At 44.6% G+C, this 21310-nt stretch overlaps 1 long non-coding RNA gene across 1 annotated transcript; it reads left to right on the top strand.

Moving 5' to 3' along the window:
• The first annotated feature begins 17908 nt into the window (after positions 1-17908).
• On the top strand, positions 17909-20358 carry LOC120028226. Its single transcript, XR_005473411.1, has 3 exons — positions 17909-18026; positions 19935-20032; positions 20267-20358. It is a non-coding gene; the product is annotated as an uncharacterized LOC120028226 (long non-coding RNA).
• Positions 20359-21310: the final 952 nt, after the last annotated feature.

Below are 21310 nucleotides of genomic sequence, written 5' to 3'. Positions count from 1 at the left end.
TTTGCCTAATTGTTTCTGAGTTAGCTAGCTAGCTGGCCTCAGTCTGGATGCAGACAGTTACTTTAACATTATATTGAAATGAAAGGAGTGTCTCAATTGTTCATCCAACTTTTGGGTATCCATTTTGACTCTCCACTTAATCTGTTTTAACATTATGTCTTTGTCCCCTACTTATCTTGGAAGTAGGGGACAAAGACATAATGTTAAAACCTATTACAGTGAAACTTCAAAAACAACAAATAATTAACGAACGTGCCATTCGTAGCGCACATAGGCACTAAACAAAACAATATCCCACAACGCAGTGTCAGAGCTACTAGGAGTACTGGGTGGATGGAGTCAAGCGCAGAGAGCAGGTTTAAAGGACGTGGATTTATTTTCCAACACACAGGGAAAACGATCATGCCCTAAATCACACGGGCGCATGAAAAGATAAGTCCAAAAACACCGGACTAAACTGTTCCGAGAAAATAACACAATCCACTTCACAATCCAACACCAACATAACAGAAAACAAGCCCGCACAACAGCCAGCGGGCTACCTACCCTTAAATAGCCTACCCACCAAACTAAACTCAAAACAGGTGCACCCAATCAGCCCAAACTAACAGAAACAAAAAGAAAAGAATCGATGGCAGCTAGTAGGCCGGTGACGACGACCGCCGAGCGCCGCCCGAACAGGAAGAGGCACCATCCTTGGCGGGATTCGTGACAGTACCCCCCCCTCTGACGCGCGGCTCCCGCAGCACGCCGACCCCGGCCTCGAGGACGACCCGGAGGGCGAGGCGCAGGACAATCCGGGTGGCGACGGTGGAAATCAACCAAGAGGGAAGGATCTAAAATGTCTCTCCCCGGTACCCAGCACCTCTCCTCCGGACCGTACCCCTCCCAGTCAACGAGGTACTGCAGGCCCCTCACCCGGCGTCTCGAGTCCAGAATAGCTCGTACAGCGTACGCCGGGGACCCCTCGATATCCAGAGGGGGCGGAGGGACCTCCGGTACCTCACCTTCCTGAAGGGGACCAGCTACCACCGGCCTGAGGAGAGACACATGAAACGAGGGGTTAATACGATAGTAAGAAGGGAGTTGTAATCTATAACACACCTCGTTTATCCTCCTCAGGACTTTAAATGGCCCCACACACTGCGGCCCCAGCTTCCGGCAGGGCAGGCGGAGGGGCAGGTTTCGGGTCGAGAGCCAGACCCTGTCCCCTGGTGCGAACACAGGGGCCTCACTGCGGTGGCGGTCAGCGCTCCTCTTCTGCCGCTCACTGGCCTGCCTGAGAGAGGCCTGGACTGCCCGCCAGGTCTCTCTAGAGCGCTGTACCCACTCCTCCACCGCAGGAGCTTCGGTCTGGCTCTGATGCCACGGAGCCAGGACCGGCTGGTACCCCAATACGCATTCAAATGGCGACATGTTAGTTGAGGAGTGGCGGAGTGAGTTCTGGGCCAACTCTGCCCACGGGACGTACCTTGCCCATTCTCCAGGCCGGTCCTGGCAATACGACCTCAGAAACCTACCCACTTCCTGGTTCACTCTTTCCACCTGCCCATTACTTTCGGGGTGATACCCAGAGGTAAGGCTGACCGAGACCCCCAGACGCTCCATAAACGCCCTCCATACCCGGGACGTGAACTGGGGACCTCGATCAGATACGATGTCCTCCGGCACCCCGTAGTGCCGGAAGACGTGGGTAAATAGAGCCTCCGCAGTCTGTAGGGCCGTAGGGAGACCAGGCAATGGAAGGAGACGACAGGACTTAGAAAACCGATCCACAACGACCAAAACGGTAGTGTTCCCCTGAGACGGGGGAAGATCAGTCAGGAAATCTACCGATAAATGAGACCATGGCCGTTGTGGAACCGGGAGGGGTTGTAACTTCCCTCTCGGCAGGTGCCTAGGAGCCTTACTCTGTGCGCATACCGAGCAGGAAGAGACATAGAGTCTCACGTCCTTAGCCAAGGTGGGCCACCAGTATTTCCCCCTAAGACCCCGCACTGTCCTCTCAATCCCCGGATGACCCGAAGAAGGTAGTGTATGAGCCCACCGAATCAAACGATCACGAACACCAAGCGGTACGTACCTAAGGCCAGTCGGACACTGGGATGGCACAGGTTCTACCCTTAACGCCCGCTCGATGTCCGCGTCCACCTCCCATACCACCGGGGCCACCAGACACGAGGCTGGAAGGATGGGAGTCGGATCGATGGGCCGGTCATCCGTGTCATAGAGACGAGACAGCGCGTCGGCCTTAGTGTTTAGGGAACCTCAGTAAACCTTGCCTTCAACTGGTTGAAGGCTCCATCTGCCTCGGCCGACCACCGTAGACGCACCGGCCCCCCCTTCAGCAGTGAGGTAATGGGTGCCGCCACTTGGCCAAAACCCCGGATAAACCTCCGGTAGTAATTGGCAAACCCTAAAAACCGCTGCACCTCCTTTACCGTGGTTGGAGTCGGCCAATTACGCACGGCGTTAACGCGGTCACACTCCATCATCACCCCCGAGGTGGAAATGCGATAACCCAGGAAGGAAACGGCTGGTTTGGAGAACACACATTTCTCAGCCTTGACGTACAGGTCATGCTCCAGCAGTCGCCTAAGCACCCTGCGCACCAGGGAGACATGCGAGGCGCGTGTGGCAGAATAGATCAAGATGTCATCAATATATACTACCACACCCTGCCCCTGCAAGTCCCTGAGAATCTCATCTACAAAGGATTGGAAGACGGCTGGAGCATTCTTCAACCCATACGGCATGACGAGGTACTCATAGTGGCCTGATGTGGTACTAAACGCTGTTTTCCACTCGTCTCCTCCCCGAATACGCACCAGATTATACGCGCTCCTGAGGTCCAGTTTTGTGAAAAAACGCGCTCCGTGGAATGATTCCATCGCCGTAGCGATGAGAGGTAGTGGATAACTAAATCCCACTGTGATTGAATTTAGACCTCGATAATCAATGCACGGACGCAGTCCTCTCTCCTTTTTTCTCACAAAAAAGAAACTCGAGGAGGCGGGTGACATGGAGGGACGAATGAACCCTTGTCCCAGAGCTTCCGTGACATATGTCTCCATAGCCAACGTCTCCTCCTGTGACAATGGGTACATGTGACTCCTGGGAAGTGCAGCGTTCTCCTGGAGGTTTATCACGCAATCCCACCGTCGATGAGGTGGTAATTTAGTCGCTTCTTTCTTACTAAAAGCGATAGCCAAATCGGCATATTCTGGGGGAATGCGCACAGTGGAAACCTGGTCTGGACTCTCCACCGATGTGGCACCGATGGAAACTCCCACACACCTACCTGAACACTCATCTGACCACCCCTGAAGAGCTCCCTGTCGCCAGGAAATGAGGGGATTGTGAATGGCTAGCCAGGGAACCCCCAACACCACTGGAAACCCAGGTGAATCAATAAGGTAAAAACTGATCTGCTCCCTATGATCCCCCTGGGTTACCATGTCCAGCGGAATCGTGGCCTCCCTGACCAGCCCTGACCCTAACGGTCGGCTATCTAGGGAGTGCACGGGAAAAGGTGGGTCTATCTGCACCAACGGAATACCCAACCTACGGGCGAGTCCGCGATCCATAAAACTCCCAGCTGCGCCTGAGTCGACTAGCGCCTTATGCTGAAGAGAGGGGAAAAACGCAGGGAAAACAAATAACCAAAAACATGTGACCAACAGGGAGCTCTGGGTGAGTCTTGTGCCTACTCACCTGGGGTGGCCGAGGAGTATTCCGCCTGCCATCCCGACTCCCAGATGGACTCCTCCAGCACCGGTCCGAAGTGTGTCCTCTCCGGCCACAGTAGGTGCAAGAAGAGCCACCTCCTCCGGTCCCCCTAGATGCAGCTCCTCCCAACTCCATCGGAGTTGGAGCGGGAAGGCTGGGAGGTGGAATGGACAGGACCCCCTCTGAACGCCCGCGGGCAGCTAGCAAGTTATCTAGTCGGATCGACATGTCGATCAGTTCATCGAGAGAGAGTGTGGTGTCCCGACAAGCTAGCTCCCGACGGACGTCCTCCCGGAGGCTACAACGGTAATGGTCTATTAAGGCCCTATCATTCCACCCCGCACCAGGAGCCAAGGTCCGGAACTCTAAAGCGAACTCCTGGGCGCTCCTCGTCTCCTGTCTAAGGTGGAACAGACGCTCACCCGCCGCTCGGCCCTCTGGTGGGTGGTCGAACACAGCCCGAAACCGGCGGGTGAACTCCGCGTAATGGTCCCGAGCCGAGTCTGGGCTGTTCCAGACTGCGTTGGCCCAGTCCAGGGCCCTCCCCGACAAACAGGAGACAAGGAGGCTTACACTCTCCTCCCCCGAGGGAGTCGGACGCACGGTAGCCAGGTAAAGCTCAAGCTGGAGCAGAAATCCCTGGCAACCAGCCGCTGCTCCATCGTACACCCTCGGGGGGGTGAGACGCAATGTGCTGGTCCCAGCCGATGACCCTGTGGGAGTGGGTTGTGTCGTCTGCAGGGGAGCTGTAGCGGGCGTCGGGAGACCACTCCTCTCCCATCGTTCCATCCTCTCCATCATCTGGTCCATCGCTGACCCGATACGATGAAGTACAGCTGTATGATGATGGACACGCTCCTCCATAGTTGGGAGAGGGGTGGTCGCTGCTCCTGCTGACTCCATAAGGTGGTGCGGGCTTCTGTCAGAGCTACTAGGAGTACTGGGTGGATGGAGTCAAGCGCAGAGAGCAGGTTTAAAGGACGTGGATTTATTTTCCAACACACAGGGAAAACGATCATGCCCTAAATCACACGGGCGCATGAAAAGATAAGTCCAAAAACACCGGACTAAACTGTTCCGAGAAAATAACACAATCCACTTCACAATCCAACACCAACATAACAGAAAACAAGCCCGCACAACAGCCAGCGGGATACCTACCCTTAAATAGCCTACCCACCAAACTAAACTCAAAACAGGTGCACCCAATCAGCCCAAACTAACAGAAACAAAAAGAAAAGAATCGATGGCAGCTAGTAGGCCGGTGACGACGACCGCCGAGCGCCGCCCGAACAGGAAGAGGCACCATCCTCGGCGGGATTCGTGACACGCAGGATACAGTGTAAGAATACAGGACAGAATGTATATAAACGATCCCTTATTACTATGAACAGCTACACCACAGGCCTAACCTAACCTACCTTTCAGCAGGCAGTTAAAAACCAAATCCACATTTGGGGAAACAGCGCAACTGTTCGCCCCAGCGCCTTTGTTATTGTTTTTGTGTTGTTGATGAAATGGGGGAGAGGAGCATCCTGCAGCGTGGCAAACGACATGTGCAGTACATATTCTGCTGTTCTATCGCACATGCCATGGGGTCTGAGGGGGAAAAACCGTGTTCGTTTTTTGATGTAATATCCCAAACGGACGTGGCAGTTTCACCATTTAAGGATTCTTTAAGTGTGCTATGAAGTTGAGAGCCTGTGAGAGGGTTTTGTGTTTGCAAAATCAGTCATGCGCCACCTCCCGGGTGGCACAGTGGTCTAGGGCACTGCATCGCAGTGCTAGCTGCGCCACCAGAGTCTCTGGGTTCGCGCCCAGGCTGGGCTGGGTTCGCGCCCAGGCTCTGTCGCAGCCGGCCGCAACCGGGAGGTCCGTGGGGCGACGCACAATTGGCATAGCGTCGTCCGGATTAGGGAGGGTTTGGCCGGTAGGGATATCCTTGTCTCAGTATGTAAAAATGTAATAAAATGTATGCACTCTACTGTAAGTCGCTCACTCTACTGTAAGTCGCTCTGGATAAGAGCGTCTGCTAAATGACTAAAATGTAAATGTAAATGTAAGCTTTTTTACATAATAGTGTAGGTTAACAGGAGGATACACCGATATCAAGATATGCTTTACTCATAACGATATCAAATCGAATTATCAATGTTGGTGCCCACCCTTAATACTAATATTTGAATGTTTTACCTTTATTTTGTTCTAGATGGACAAGATATTCAATCTTCTCAGGCAGCACAGACTGGAGGCCTACTACAATAAATTCCTCACTCTGGGTGTCCAAGATGAGAGAGATTTCATTGACGGCGTAAATGGTGAAGATCTAGACAAAATGAGTAAGGCCACAGACATGTAACTGACTCAATGACACCATATTGACACTGTGTAGTTCTTCGCTAGATGAGCCTTGAATTTAAGGCCTCTGATTCAGAGGGGTTGGGTTAAATGCGGAAGACACATTTCAGTTGAATGCATTCAGTTGTACAACTGACTAGGGATCCCCTTTCCCTTTCCCATTCGACATCATAGCCAAGAGTGATTTATTCTTATACCACCCCATGTCGTTATAGACAAAAATGCTAACATACAATCAGCCTCAACCTGTTTTTAATTGCATATCTGATGTATTTGGCCTACAATAGCTAGTTACTATCAAGCTGACTAACCTACTGGTGAAAATCTGATTAATCACAGTTTTGGTTTCATTGTGAATGTATCGCTGCTTCAGACTGAATTAATAATATAATAATATAATATATGAATAACATATTAATATACACTGCTCAAAAAAATAAAGGGAACACTAAAATAACACATCCTAGATCTGAATGAATGAAACATTCTTATGAAATACTTTTTTCTTTACATAGTTGAATGTCCTGACTACAAAATCACACAAAAAATATCAATGGAAATCAAATTTATCAACCAATGGAGGTCTGGATTTGGAGTCACACTCAAAATTAAAGTGGAAAACCACACTTCAGGCTGATCCAACTTTGATGTAATGTCCTTAAAACAATTCAAAATGAGGCTCAGTAGTGTGTGTGGCCTCCACGTGCCTGTATGACCTCCCTATGCTCCTGATGAGGTGGCGGATGGTCTCCTGAGGGATCTCCTCCCAGACCTGGACTAAAGCATCCGCCAACTCCTGGACAGTCTGTGGTGCAACGTGGCGTTGGTGGATGGAGCGAGACATGTTGTCCCAGATGTGCTCAATTGGATTCAGGTCTGGGGAACGGGCGGGCCAGTCCATAGCATCAATACCTTCCTCTTGCAGGAACTGCTGACACACTCCAGCCACATGAGGTCTAGCATTGTCTTGCATTAGAAAGAACCCAGGGCCAACCGCACCAGCATATGGTCTCACAAGGGGTCTGAGGATCTCATCTCGGTACCTAATGGCAGTCAGGCTACCTCTGGCGAGCACATGGAGGGCTGTGCGGCCCCCCAAAGAAATGCCACCCCACACCATGACTGACCCACCGCCAAACCGGTCATGCTGGAGGATGTTGCAGGCAGCAGAATGTTCTCCACGGCGTCTCCAGACTCTGTCACGTCTGTCACATGTGCGTGTGAACCTGCTTTCATCTGTGAAGAGCACAGGGCGCCAGTGGCGAATTTGCCAATGTTGGTGTTCTCTGGCAAATGCCAAACGTCCTGCACGGTGTTGGGCTGTAAGCACAACCCCCACCTGTGGACGTCGGGCCCTCATACCACCCTCATGGAGTCTGTTTCTGACCGTTTGAGCAGACACATGCACATTTGTGGCCTGCTGGAGGTCATTTTGCAGGGCTCTGGCAGGTAGCGGTCCTGCTGCTGGGTTGTTGCCCTCCTACGGCCTCCTCCACGTCTCCTGATGTACTGGCCTGTCTCCTGGTAGCGCCTCCATGCTCTGGACACTACGCTGACAGACACAGCAAACCTTCTTGCCACAGCTCGCATTGATGTGCCATCCTGGATGAGCTGCACTACCTGAGCCACTTGTGTGGGTTGTAGACTCTGTCTCATGCTACCACTAGAGTGAAAGCACCGCCAGCATTCAAAAGTGACCAAAACATCAGCCAGGAAGCATAGGAACTGAGAAGTGGTCTGTGGTCACCACCTGCAGAACCACTCCTTTATTGGGGGTGTCTTGCTAATTGCCTATAATTTCCACCTTTTGTCTATTCCATTTGCACAACAGCATGTGAAATTTATTGTCAATCAGTGTTGCTTCCTAAGTGGACAGTTTGATTTCACAGAAGTGTGATTGACTTGGAGTTACATTGTGTTGTTTAAGTGTTCCCTTTATTTTTTTGAGCAGTGTATAATATACTAAAGACTGGCAGTAAAGGGTGCATCACAAAGTACTTAGATGAATAAGGGGTCAATGGGTATTTCACTTTAAAAAATGAAGTCCTAGTTTTTATGGCTATCAGGCCTCAATTCGAGTAATAAGATCTAGATGTGACATTGTGACAATGTTTAATTTAGTCATAACATCAAAAACATTGTTCTTGCAGTATTGGGCCCCGTTCATTTTTCACTTGTTTGGTTGAAGTTATTTGCCATTGTGGGGCACACATCAGCGTACAATGGGATTATTAGCTAGCTGCATGGCTGGTCAAAAAGGGTCTGTGGTTCATTTTTTTCTAACAGATTTCAGTCATGTGGAAAAGAATCGCTTTGAAAAAATGAAAGATTTCATCCAACGACTCAGAGCGCCACAGCAAGCAATGCCTGTACAGAAATCGATGGAGTCTTTCCATCTGCGGTACACATATCCCCACTGTCCTGAGCCAAGAGACATCAGAGGTGAGACATAGTAGTAGGTCACATAGGAACGAGGAGAGCATTTTATTCAAAGAGATTCTCAAACTCATATCATGGCATGCCTCATGTTTGACTTATTTTGAATATAGACATGGATCCTGCCCAAAACACAGTTGAAGATCTGATGCTCAGGATTTGTCACCAAGAGGCCATTGGGAATTCCAAAGCCGTGTGCCTCTACACCATTGAGGGGATGCCTTTAACTGATGATCCTTTCTTTAACACATGTACGTATGCCAGATACAGTATGCTTTTATAAATACCCCATTATGAAAACACATTCACATTAACGCCTAAAAAGGGTATTTTGTTATAAGCTGTCCAGAAGTATTCTATGTTAGTTGGAGGAGTTTAGAAGTTTAAATTGTTAGAGGCTAGTGTTTAAAGTTTGAGGCTAGTATAATAGTGACTGTATTATAAATGTTAATTACGTTTATTTGAACAGGGACAATAAAAACACGAGTCTCAGTAGACATGTGAAATTGTGTTGTAGCAGATTTAGCTAACAGCTAATTCCATCTGCAATGGGATAGTAGCCTTTATTGACTATAGCTCAGAAGTAGTACATTTACATAATTTAGCAGATGCTCTTATCCAGAGTGCATACATTTTCATACTGGTCCCTCGTGGGAATCAAACCCACAACCCTGCCGTTGCAAGTGCCATGCTCTACCAACTGAGCCACACGGGACCTTAGTACTACTAGTTGTAGTGAGTGTGTTACAACTAGGTCTTATAGTAGTGCCAGTTATTGTTGAGTAGAGCGGCTGGCTAAAGTTCATGATGCCGTTGACCTTAACAAGAGCCCCAGGACCAGTGGAATTGTAGTATAAAATAATATAATTTCCCTTTTTTTGCATACATTATAGCTCAGTATTTTAATTATGAAAATAGAGCTCTTCTGCCACCCACACCAGTGGTGGGTTTGGGATCGAAATTAGAAAATCATGTAGTAACCAAAAAAGTGTTAAACAAATCATAATATATTTTATATTTCAGATTCTTCAAAGTAGCCACCCTTTGCCTTGATGACAGCTTTGCACACTCTTGGCATTCTCTCAACCAGCTTCACACGGAATGCTTTTTGATTTGTTTAACACTTTTTTGGTTACTACAAGATTTCATATGTGTTATTTCATAGTTTTGATGTCTTCACTATTATTCTACAAAGTAGAAAATAGTAAAAATGTTTTAAAAAACTTGAATGAGTAGGTGTGTCCAAACTTTTGACTGGTACTGTATATACATGTAATATAATTTGACGTGAAATGGCATGGAAGATCCCTTGTGTTGACAAGCATCTTATATTACAACCATTTTAGGGTCTTTGAAAGACAGGCACATTGAACATGGAAGTGAGCTTTATGCCATATTTACACCCAAGGAGAACTTGAGACAAGCCCCCCACATGCCACAACAAGAGATGACTGACATCTCAGGAGAGGAGAATGTTCGATGCCACGTTATGCTCAAGGTGAATTCATCACATTATTGAAAAATACTAAGCTCAAAGTGTCAGGACTCAATTTATGTATATATTTATAGCTGTTTAGCTGTATTTAAAACTGTGATTCTAACCCCTTACTTTTCCAAACCTGTATGTATTATGAAAGGGTGTAATACCAGAGGGGTATACTACGACGCTGGCTAGATCTATTGAGGATTTTCTAAAGCTAGCTAGCTTCAGTTAGCTTCACATTCCAATTTATGCTTCATGGATAACACAAAGGTGGATATTGATCTAACACCTGCCGCTAACTCAAGCCAGGCTTGTAACTGCATGTGCATGTTGCATGTGCATTGCTTACTGTTTGGGGGTTTAAGCTGGGTTTCTGTACAGCACTTTGTGACATCTGCTGATGTAAAAAGGGCTTTATAAATACATTTGATTGATTGATTGATGTGGATAGCCCAGCTAGGTGAACGCCGATAACTTAATTGAGACAATACGCAAACAGAAATTCATGGTCGAGCCAGTGCCACCTTTTTGTTGTTGTTGGTCGAAATCAAAATGAAAGAAAGGTTATCCTGCAAATTCAGGTTATAGTGGTAAGTAGGCTATTAGAAGTGCTGTCTTGCTTTTACTATGGGTATTGTTAATGCCGTCTTTGGTATGCTTATCCATGAACGAGCAGGCTGTTTTCTACGTCGATAAATAATTGTATTAATACAGTCATACCAGAGTTTTACTTACTGTTTTTAACACAACATAAGATTTGATTAATACAATATTTAATCAGTCGTCTTCAATATTGTCTGTATGAAGGGAATGATGTGACGCAATCTTTGAGAAAGGGAGGGAATCTCATTTGATTGGTCCTCAACTCAAGTCTCACACTTTATAAAGGATAAAGTGGAGTTAGCCTGCCACGGAGCAAGTAAGAGCTGAAAGATTTGTTGCCATAGAAATGTACCTAGCTAAAAGGTGAGCCTGCTTTGTGTCAATGGTTGTCCAGAGTTTAAGAGTTTACCAAAGTTAGCTCGCTAACTCCTCTATCTCGCTACGTGGTATAGCCCTCTGGTAGCAACTAAGCTGTCTGTAAATAATGTCTGTCAATTATTGAATATACTGTGCTTTTCATCAACAGGGAGACTATGAGGTCAAGGTGGACTTGACAAGTGACACAATTAGAGTCTTGAGACAAAAGCTCTCGAATGAAAGCGGAATCCCAGCCCATGTCCTCCTTTATAAGTAATGTCATGTGCATATATAATTGTGATTGAATCATTTATTAATACATTTAATAACAGACAGAATTATGTCAATTAATAAACCCCAGTGCATCTTATCATTTGACCTTATATAGCTTCAATACAACTTCTTTCTAATTGACCTTTTTGCAGAGGTGAACACGGTGAAACTTTGCAAGATTGTGGAATCAATGAGGAGACTACTGTGCCCTTTTCTTTGTCCTCCTTCCCCGATGAGAATCAGGAAAACATGGAATTCTTCTTGAATGATGTCGTACCCTCAGTGCAACAAACCCAGAAAGGACTCAGTGCTTTCTTTTCTTCACTATATACCGTTGTGAGATATTCAGATATTTACATTGTCTTGTTACAGTCATGTTGACCATGACGTGGTAACCATTTATTAAAACTTCTGATGTTTTGTATTACCATGTTCAGACAAAGAGTGCTACAGTGTTCCTTTGCTTGTGCTCTTGGGATGTTCAATGTACAGTACCTTGCCCCATTGAGCCACCCATCATGCATTAAATGATCTTCCCTAATATCCTTACAGAAAGTGAAACATTCTGGAGAGGGATTCAAGAAAGTGAATGCGTACATTCGAAAGCTCAGTGGATGTAATCCCCTGGCACAAAGTTTGTATCAGCTGCTGGGTAGAAATGAAAGTGGAAGTAGGACCCAGAAGGTGATGCATATTTTGAACACAAACTTACTGTACAGTACACATATAATATCATGTAAGTCCACAAATAGATTCATAACATTTATTTGTTTTAGATTGCCATTGTTGAGGGATTGTACACTCTCTTCAGAGAGCTGTTGCCAAGCCTCGATAAAAAAAGAGGTGACAAGATCATTGAAGACCCTGACGTGTTTGAGAATGCACCAGTTTGCTGGGCCTACCTGATATCTAAAGCAGAGGTATGCCTGTTGTTTTGTTGTTTTTAGATACCATTGATAACACATTATGGATCATATTGTGTTGCACGTTATAAAATGTTTTTAATGGGGAACTGAGATACTGCACCTTTATTTGTTTGGCATGTAACATAAACAAATGACCATAATATGTATCTGTTTTCTATCTCTCTGTCTACCCTAGAAAGAGAGTTCACAACATGAGGTCTTTGCACCGATATGTTTGACCTCTCAACCAGGAGTGCGCTTCTGCGACCCAGTTCAAGTACCTGGATTACCAGATGTCTTTGAAAGAGAGTATGTCCTACAGAAAATTAAAGGTAAAACATCAACAGTTGTGGGTATTTCTAATATGCACAGCACTGTGGACACAATATATTTTCAGTAACACCTACATGTGGCACAATGGCCAATAGTACTGGCCTGAAATCCAGAGCCTGTTTTGTGCTTACATGCCACAACCAGCACTCTGTGTCATGCCAAACATGTTCGGCATAACAAGAAGTGGCAAGGAGTGAATGGATAGATAAACAGACTGGTACTCAGGCTACAATAGTACCCTACTAACGGGAAACTGCTCTGCACAACTCAATTCTACAGTACATCAAAAGTGTATGTAAAAATGCCATCATATCATATACCAAATTCCATAACGCAAGATCAATTGGCTCTAGAGTTTAAACATTGCTTTTGTATCAATAGCTGTGACTTGACTGGCTCACTGCAGCCATAATGTTAAACATAGGAACGGGTTTGCTAAAACTTTGGCATGTTCCCTCAGAGTTAAGAATTACAGGGCTCTCTATAGAGTGTGTATTTTATTTCTTAGTCAAACCCAGAACTAATAGTCATGCACCTATGTTAATGGTTGCTGAGATGTGTTAGTGTCTGCACTGGAAGAGCAGCTAACAATGTCTACTTTTTTTGTAAACAGAAAAAATGTATCACTTTTGATAATGTGATTTCAACTTTGACATGTACAGTAGTTTCGTGATCAAATGTTGTAATTGCATGACGTGTTTTACCACTGCTAAGATGGAGAAAGAATCCCAAACTGCTCTGCTGAGATCCTGACAGAAACTTCAATGTGGAGAGCTACCGATGTTGAAAAGATTTTACTCAGTCTGCCTCCATCCATCAAAACATTCCCTCTTTGGGTTTCATATGGACTTGTGACTGGTCAAAAGTATGATTCTGTCATTGTATCGTTCAATACTTTATCTGCATTGATCGTGTAACTGGTAATTGATGTTTTATTGTTTTAATCAAATTAAAGCTTTCAGATCAAACTAGATGAGACATTTGCCAAGATGACTGAAGAATTGAATGCTTACCCTCACCTGACAGTCACTCCACCACTGCAGTTGAAGGATATTGGAGTGGACGGGCCACGTCTCGTTCTTTTGAAAGAAGGTAGGCTACCGGGCCTTGTGCCTACTAGTTCAAGTCTTGGTACGATGTATCATTCCTGTGTGAGATTATTACGGTCATGGAAAGTCCTGTAGCATGGTGTTCGCTCATTGTTGCTTCGGCCTATGCAGATGAATATGTGCACGATTCATTCACATCGCAGCAGAACTATTGATGTCTTTGGTTCATCAGACAGCAACATATGATACACTGCATTTACAGATGGCACTTTCACATACTGTCAGTTTATCACATGCTTGTTATTGAAGCGTGTATTTTATTTATTTTATGGGAATATGAACTTTTGGTAGCATTTTAGTTCACAGTGCTGAAACAAGTGAAGGGAAAGGGTATATCTAGCAGTTGCATGACTGAATGCATTCAATTGAAATGTGTCTTCCGCATTTAACCCAACCCCCTCAAAGAGGTGCGGGGGGTTGCCTTAATCGACCACCACGTCATCGGCGCCCAGGGAACAGGCTCGGAATTTACATAGTAATTACTTAAGTATAGTCAATAACAACATGGTGAGGACTGGATAATTATGCACAACAAGCAAAGACCCAAAAGGTACATTTTGAGATTGGCCCACATACATTATAAGTATGATATAGTTTCTCAAATGATTCTGTTAAATAATGATTCTTTCTACGTAAGTTCCAAGTGCATTCTTAATAAGTACGGTGCTGCTGAGAAGAGGTGAAATGGCCATAAATATTTATTACATAACTTGTACTTATTAGCCTCTATTTATAGTTTTTAAGTAGCAAATCATTATTTCTACATAACAACCAGGAAAATTCATCACACTGTATATCTGTATTTAGCAGCTAAATACTAACTATGAATGGGTTATTACCGCGTTGTTACCTTGTTGTTGACATCATATTTCTGTTGTTTCCTCTTACTTCCCAGTTGTTGCCCTGGTATTTCCTCTTACTTCCCAGTTGTTGCCCTGGTATTTCCTCTTACTTCCCAGTTGTTGCCCTGTTATTTCCCTGGTGTTTCCTCTTACTTCCCAGTTGTTGCCCTGTTATTTCCCTGTTGTTTCCTCTTACTTCCCAGTTGTTGCCCTGTTATTTCCCTGTTGTTTCCTCTTACTTCCCAGTTGTTGCCCTGTTATTTCCCTGTTGTTTCCTCTTACTTCCCAGTTGTTGCCCTGTTATTTCCCTGTTGTTTCCTCTTACTTCCCAGTTGTTGCCCTGTTATTTCCCTGTTGTTTCCTCTTACTTCCCAGTTGTTGCCCTGTTATTTCCCTGGTGTTTCCTCTTACTTCCCAGTTATTTCCCTGTTGTTTCCTCTTACTTCCCAGTTGTTGCCCTGTTATTTCCCTGGTGTTTCCTCTTACTTCCCAGTTATTTCCCTGTTGTTTCCTCTTACTTCCCAGTTGTTGCCCTGTTATTTCCCTGTTGTTTCCTCTTACTTCCCAGTTGTTGCCCTGTTATTTCCCTGGTGTTTCCTCTTACTTCCCAGTTATTTCCCTGTTGTTTCCTCTTACTTCCCAGTTGTTGCCCTGTTATTTCCCTGGTGTTTCCTCTTACTTCCCAGTTATTTCCCTGTTGTTTCCTCTTACTTCCCAGTTGTTGCCCTGTTATTTCCCTGGTGTTTCCTCTTACTTCCCAGTTATTTCCCTGTTGTTTCCTCTTACTTCCCAGTTGTTGCCCTGTTATTTCCCTGGTGTTTCCTCTTACTTCCCAGTTGTTGCCCTGTTATTTCAGCACCGTAAACTAAATTGCTGCCAAACGTTTTTATGGGAATCATTACGTCTGGTGTTTTGCCATTTTAAATGCTTGCCTACTGTTGTCCTTTGCGTGGTTAGCAGGATAGATAATTGTTTGTTGTTTTACAGATAACCTGGGTGTTTACATCGAAAAAGCCAAAGGATCTCCTCAGGATTTCGTTGTTTTTGATTGCTTAGCTGGGAAACACAACACTTTGAATGCGGACGAATTGGCACATGAGTAAGCACTTACAATATGAAAACTAGACAAACATTTTGTTTGAAACGATATGAAGCTTCACAATTACTGGTGGGCAGTTGAACATGGATCACATTGATAATGAGCTAAGTTAATGGAAGTACCTATAATCTCCATCATACCCCTTCAATTCTTATTGTATGTTTTTAATTTCTCTATAGAATGAGAGACACCAGAAGTGACCAGACTTTCATGACCACCAGGACTCCTAAAGAGGCAATATTGGTAATTTATGATAGATTATATTTCAATATCTTTTTGCATCTAAGGTCAGTTTTGACACATCAGGTATGAGCCACTGCTATGGCTCAAATAATGAGATGTTGGCAAAGACCAAGGAGCAACCCAAGGTCTTCACCTTAGAATGATACGTATGTTGGTGTAACAACATTATACATTATAACAGTTAAGTTAGCTCCTCGTTTGCTGTTTTCTCCATCCAACATTCTTAAGGTGCTAGTGGATTCGAGCTCCTCCATGAACGAGACATGCTTTGATTCAGATGACAAAATGACACGGTTGGATGCAGTCAAACAGCTGTTTGATAACTTCACAACTAGAAGCACGGCTTACGATTTCCATCATGTCATTGGCTTGGTGAAGTTTAACTCATCAGTTAAGACTCTCCACACATTTACAGAGACTCTGGAGACCTTTAAGGTAAATATATTTTTCTCATAATGTCTATTTTCTGAATGCAAAATAGCAAAGCAGTTCCATAAAATGGAAAAAAAAAAAAAAAAAAAAATACAGACCTTGGTGTACTGAGATCATATACTCATACTCCCCTCAAACATGGGATTTCGTGGGATTCATGGTATCATTATTTAACCTTTTTCAAGTGAGGTAAAATCTAATCTGGTATGTTATATCAGCTAACGTGACATCTTAATACATGTAAAACAAAGAACGTTGGCTATCCCCATTAGATGTTTGGGAGTATACGGAGTGTGCTTATTTATCTTTAAAAAAACTAACAATCGATTTACATAAACAATTTTGGCACTTACAGGAACACATACACAATCTTATGGCAAATGGACGCACTGTCCTGTATGATGCCTTGAATCATGGCATATCTGAACTGGAAAAAGTTGGAAAGCAATTTCCAGACTGCAGACTTCGCATCATATGTCTCACAGATGGGAATGATGTGGGGTAAAAAAATATTTATTTATCTTTAGACTTTTTTCAGTGTGGAAAACAGTGACTTCAATCTGTTTGTGGATATTTTGACATTTTCGATTGTTTTACATGCAATGCAATAACATAAAGGGTAGTGTTCCATTTGGGATTGTATTTATTAAGAATTGTGTTCATAGGTCAAAGACAAAACCACATGACGTCACAACCAAGTTGATACGCTTTAACATTATTGTTGATGCCATCGTTGTCGGAAAGGTGGATAACCACATGCTCCATGGAATCAGCAATGCAACAGGTATAATATCTAATGTCTAAGGAGATTCTAGCTCATCCCAGTGGGCATAGGACATCATAAGGATGGTTTCCTTGTGGTTCAAATCTGGATGGTCAGAATGACAGCATTTTTTTGTGCTAATACTTTCTCATTATTTTTTGCATGTCTCAAAAGTTTACACAAGAAGGCCTAAGCAAATGGAAGAGAGGCAACATTCCAAATGTTTCAACATGGCATTTATAAAATCTTTGTGTCAGTGTTTGGTGTCATTATTCAATATTACAGTCAGTAACGAAATGTGACAGAAATCATTACACATGCAACGCCTTTCAGAAACTAGTCAAGATGCAGGGTGTGATAATATTTACAGGTAGGCAATTTCATCACAATTATTGGGACAAATTCTAACCTGAAAATGTGCCCCTCAACTCGAACTACAGTAGCTAGCGATTCTGCTAATAAACTACCTAAGTGCCTATTCCAATAATACTTCCTATTACTACACATGCCAGAGTCGTTTTTCCCTTCACACATTCAGACCGCATTCTGCAACCTTTCGCCCCCAATTTCACTGTAATACTACAGTATAACGTAGTAGTAACACTTGAAGTATACCTTAGAAAGGGTTTGTAAAGGGTTTACAATTAGTTTGTTTTTAAACAATGACTTAGCTTCTAAATCACTTTTCTGGTCTAAATTGTCTGACTGTCATTGTGATGCATTCTTTTACAACCAGTGTGCATCTCTTTGAAAGCTTAAATTGCATTTGGATCAATTCAGAGGACACATCAGACTAGACTAGAGTCTATTGAAATATGTTGTAGCCATCTGGTGTGTTTTTGGGGCTCAACAGATGCCCTATTTGTTTCCTGCATAATTGCATCAAGTAATAAAGTGATGTGATGCAACTAATTCCACTTCGTCCGTGCCTTGTAGGAGGCTGCTGTTTCAAACCAGAGACAGGTACAGCTGGTCTGAAGCTCTTTGAAATGGAAACAGTTCTATCTTTGGAGATGAGGAAGCCTAAGGAAAAAATGAACCCATCCTCCATTACGAGCGAGGTAGGACTTATCAAGTCAAATCTATTCAAACGGGATACTAATGTTTGTTTCCATGTATTTGATATGAAATAAGTTAAAGGGACACTTCACCACTTTTTTTACCCCAGCACCATGGTAGTGTCTACGTATGGGGAAATGACGCGTTTATACATTCTCTATAGATAAGAAGAAAAGGTCCTAATAAAATTACTCCAGAGGATTTTAAAAATCTGAACAGTGATTTTCAAAGGCCACAAGTCTATTGTGGCACGGAGACTTAGCTTGAAACTTCTTGTCGTTTTGTAAAATCACAGAACGTTTTTTCTCGGGACCTTTTCTTGTCTTTTTGACTACAGAACGTAGAAACGTGCCATACAAATGTAATGTACACTGAACAATGATGTACACTGAATTCGGAAAGTATTCAGACCCCTTGACTTTTTCCACATTTTGTTACATTACAGCTTTATTCTAAAATGGATTAAATAAACAATTTTCCTCATCAACCTACACACAATAACCCATAATGACAAAGCGAAAACAGCTTTTCAGAGTTTGAGTTTAAAAACAGAAATACCTTATTTACGTTAGTATTCAGACCCTTTGCTGTGAGACTCGAAAATTGAGCTCAGGTGCATTCTGTTTCCATTGATCATCCTTGAGATGTTTCTACAACTTGACTGGAGTCCACCTGTGGTAAATTCAATTGATTGGACATGATTTGGAAATACACACACCTGTCTATATAAGGTCCCACAGTTTTCAGAGCAAGAACCAGGCCATGAGGTCAAAGGAATTGTCCGTAGAGCTCCGAGACAGGGTTGAGTCGAGGCACAGATCTGGGGAAGGGTACCAATTTTTTAAAAATAATTCTGCAGCATTGAAGGTCCCCAAGAACAAAGTGGCCTCCATCATTCTTAAATGGAAGAAGTTTGGAACCACCAAGACTCTTCCTAGAGCTGGCCGCCCGGCCAAACTGAGCAATCGGGGGAGAAGGGTCTTGGTCAGGGAGGTGATCTGAGTTCTTCTGTGGAGATGAGAGAACCTTCCAGAAGGACAACCATCTCTGCAGCAATCTCAGACCATGAGAAACAAGATTCTTTGGTCTGATTAAACCATTATTCAACTCTTTGGCCTGAATGCCAAGCGTCACGTCTGGAGGAAACCTGGCACCATCCCTACGGTGAAGCATGGTGGTGGCAGCATCATGCTCTGTGGATGTTTTTCAGCAGCAGGGACTTGGAGACTAGTCAGGATCGAGGGAAAGATGAACGGAGCAAAGTACAGAGAGATCCTTGATGAAAACCTGCTCAGGACCTCAGACTGGGATGAAGGTTCACCTTCCAACAGGACAACGACCCGAAGCACACAGCCAAGACAACACAAGTCTCTGAATGTCCTTGAGTGGCCCAGCCAGAGCCCGGACTTGAACCCGATCGAACATCTCTGGAGAGACGTGAAAATAGCTGTGCAGCGACACTCCCCATCCAACCTGACAGAGCTTGAGAGGATCTGCAGAGAAGAATGGGAGAAACTCCCCAAATACAGGTGTGCCAAGCTTGTAGCGTCATGCCCAAGAAGACTCAAGGCTGTAATCGCTGCCAAAGGTGCTTCAACAAAGTACTGAGTAAAGGGTCTGAATACTTATGTAAAAGTTTTTTATTTCTTATAAATGGTAAAAACCTGTTTTTGCTTTGTCATTATGGGGTATTGTGTGTAGATTGATGAGGGGAAAAAAACGATTTAATACATTTTAGAATAAGGCTGTAACGTAACAGAATGTGGAAAAAGTCAAGGCTTCTGAATACTTTCAGAATGTACCGTATAAGGTAAAAAAATGGTGAAGTGTCCCTTTATAAGGGAAATTAGTACCACTGATATTATACGGATTGTAACGAATAATGCTAATGTGTTATTAATTCTTTACAGAGTGTTTTAACTACTCTCTTCGCCAACCATGGCTATGATGAGCAGCCAGAGGTTTCTCTACCAAGTGAATTAAACAGTAAAGTCACTGTGACAGAGAAGTAAGTGATGTTCCATTACCAAAATGTCATATTTCATTCTGGGGTGATTTCTGCATGCACAGTATCACTACCTGTTCAAGCCCATTGTTCTTTGGCAGTGGGTTTAGTAAAAGTCTCAAAATATGGATTGCTGTCTCTCAATCACAAAATGTCAAAAAGCAAGTCTTGTATATAACTTTGCAATTTAGGTAAATTACTGTATTTCTTTAACAAAATAAACATCTCCCAAAATAGTTCATTGAAAAAGAACATCAAGGAATCCAAGAGCAGTCGGTTTTTGGAGAAGGACAAACGCATTCTGGAAGAGCTGAAGAGTCTGCATTGTGACCCACATCCATTCTGCACAGTTTTGCCATTAGAGTCAGACTTCAGTAAGTAAGCAGTATTGGGGTAATGTTTTTAGTGTTATTGATTTGATAACACTTGCTGTGAATACACTTTTGCTTTATTATTCGTAATGCTTAATATGCTCAGGATAATGCCTTATAATTCACGGCACAGATGTTTATAGACATAACTGCCTATACATGTCACGTTCTGACCATAGTTCTTGTGTGTTTTGCTTGTTTTAGTGTTGGTCAGGACGTGAGCTGGGTGGGCATTCTATGTTGTGTGTCTAGTTTGTCTGTTTCTATGTTTGGCCTAATATGGTTCTCAATCAGAGGCAGATGTTTTGTGTTGTCTCTGATTTTGTGGGTGAGATGCACTGAGATGCAATACCTTAGACCGCTGCGCCACTCAGGAGCCCGTATGCTAACAGGATTCCTGCTCCCACAAACAATAATATGAGCCGCCCGTCTGTCCCGAGCCGTCAGAGCCGCCCGTCTGTCCCGAGCCATTAGAGCCGTCCGTCAGTCAGGAGCCGCTAGAGCCGTCCGTCAGTCAGGAGCCGCCAGAGCCGCCAGCCAGTCAGGAGTCGCCAGAGCCGCCAGCCAGTCAGGAGTCGCCAGAGCCGCCCGCCAGTCAGGAGCCGCCAGAGCCGCCCGCCAGTCAGGAGCCGCCAGAGCCGCCCGCCAGTCAGGAGCCGCCAGAGCCGCCCGCCAGTCAGGAGCCGCCAGAGCCGCCCGCCAGTCAGGAGCCGCCAGAGCCGCCCGCCAGTCAGGAGCCGCCCGCCAGTCAGGAGCCGCCAGAGCCGCCCTCCAGTCAGGAGCTGCCAGAGCTGCCCTCCAGTCATGAGCTGCCCTTCAGTCATGAGCTGCCTTCCAGTCATGAGCTGCCTTCCAGTCATAAGCTGCCCTTCAGTCATGAGCTGCCCTCCAGTCATGAGCTGCCCTCCAG

The sequence above is a fragment of the Salvelinus namaycush genome, chromosome 2 (assembly GCF_016432855.1).
Source record: "Salvelinus namaycush isolate Seneca chromosome 2, SaNama_1.0, whole genome shotgun sequence".
Lineage (NCBI taxonomy): Eukaryota > Metazoa > Chordata > Actinopteri > Salmoniformes > Salmonidae > Salvelinus > Salvelinus namaycush.
The sequence above is the reverse complement of the archived record's forward strand: the minus strand, read 5'-3'. Positions and strand labels throughout refer to the sequence as shown.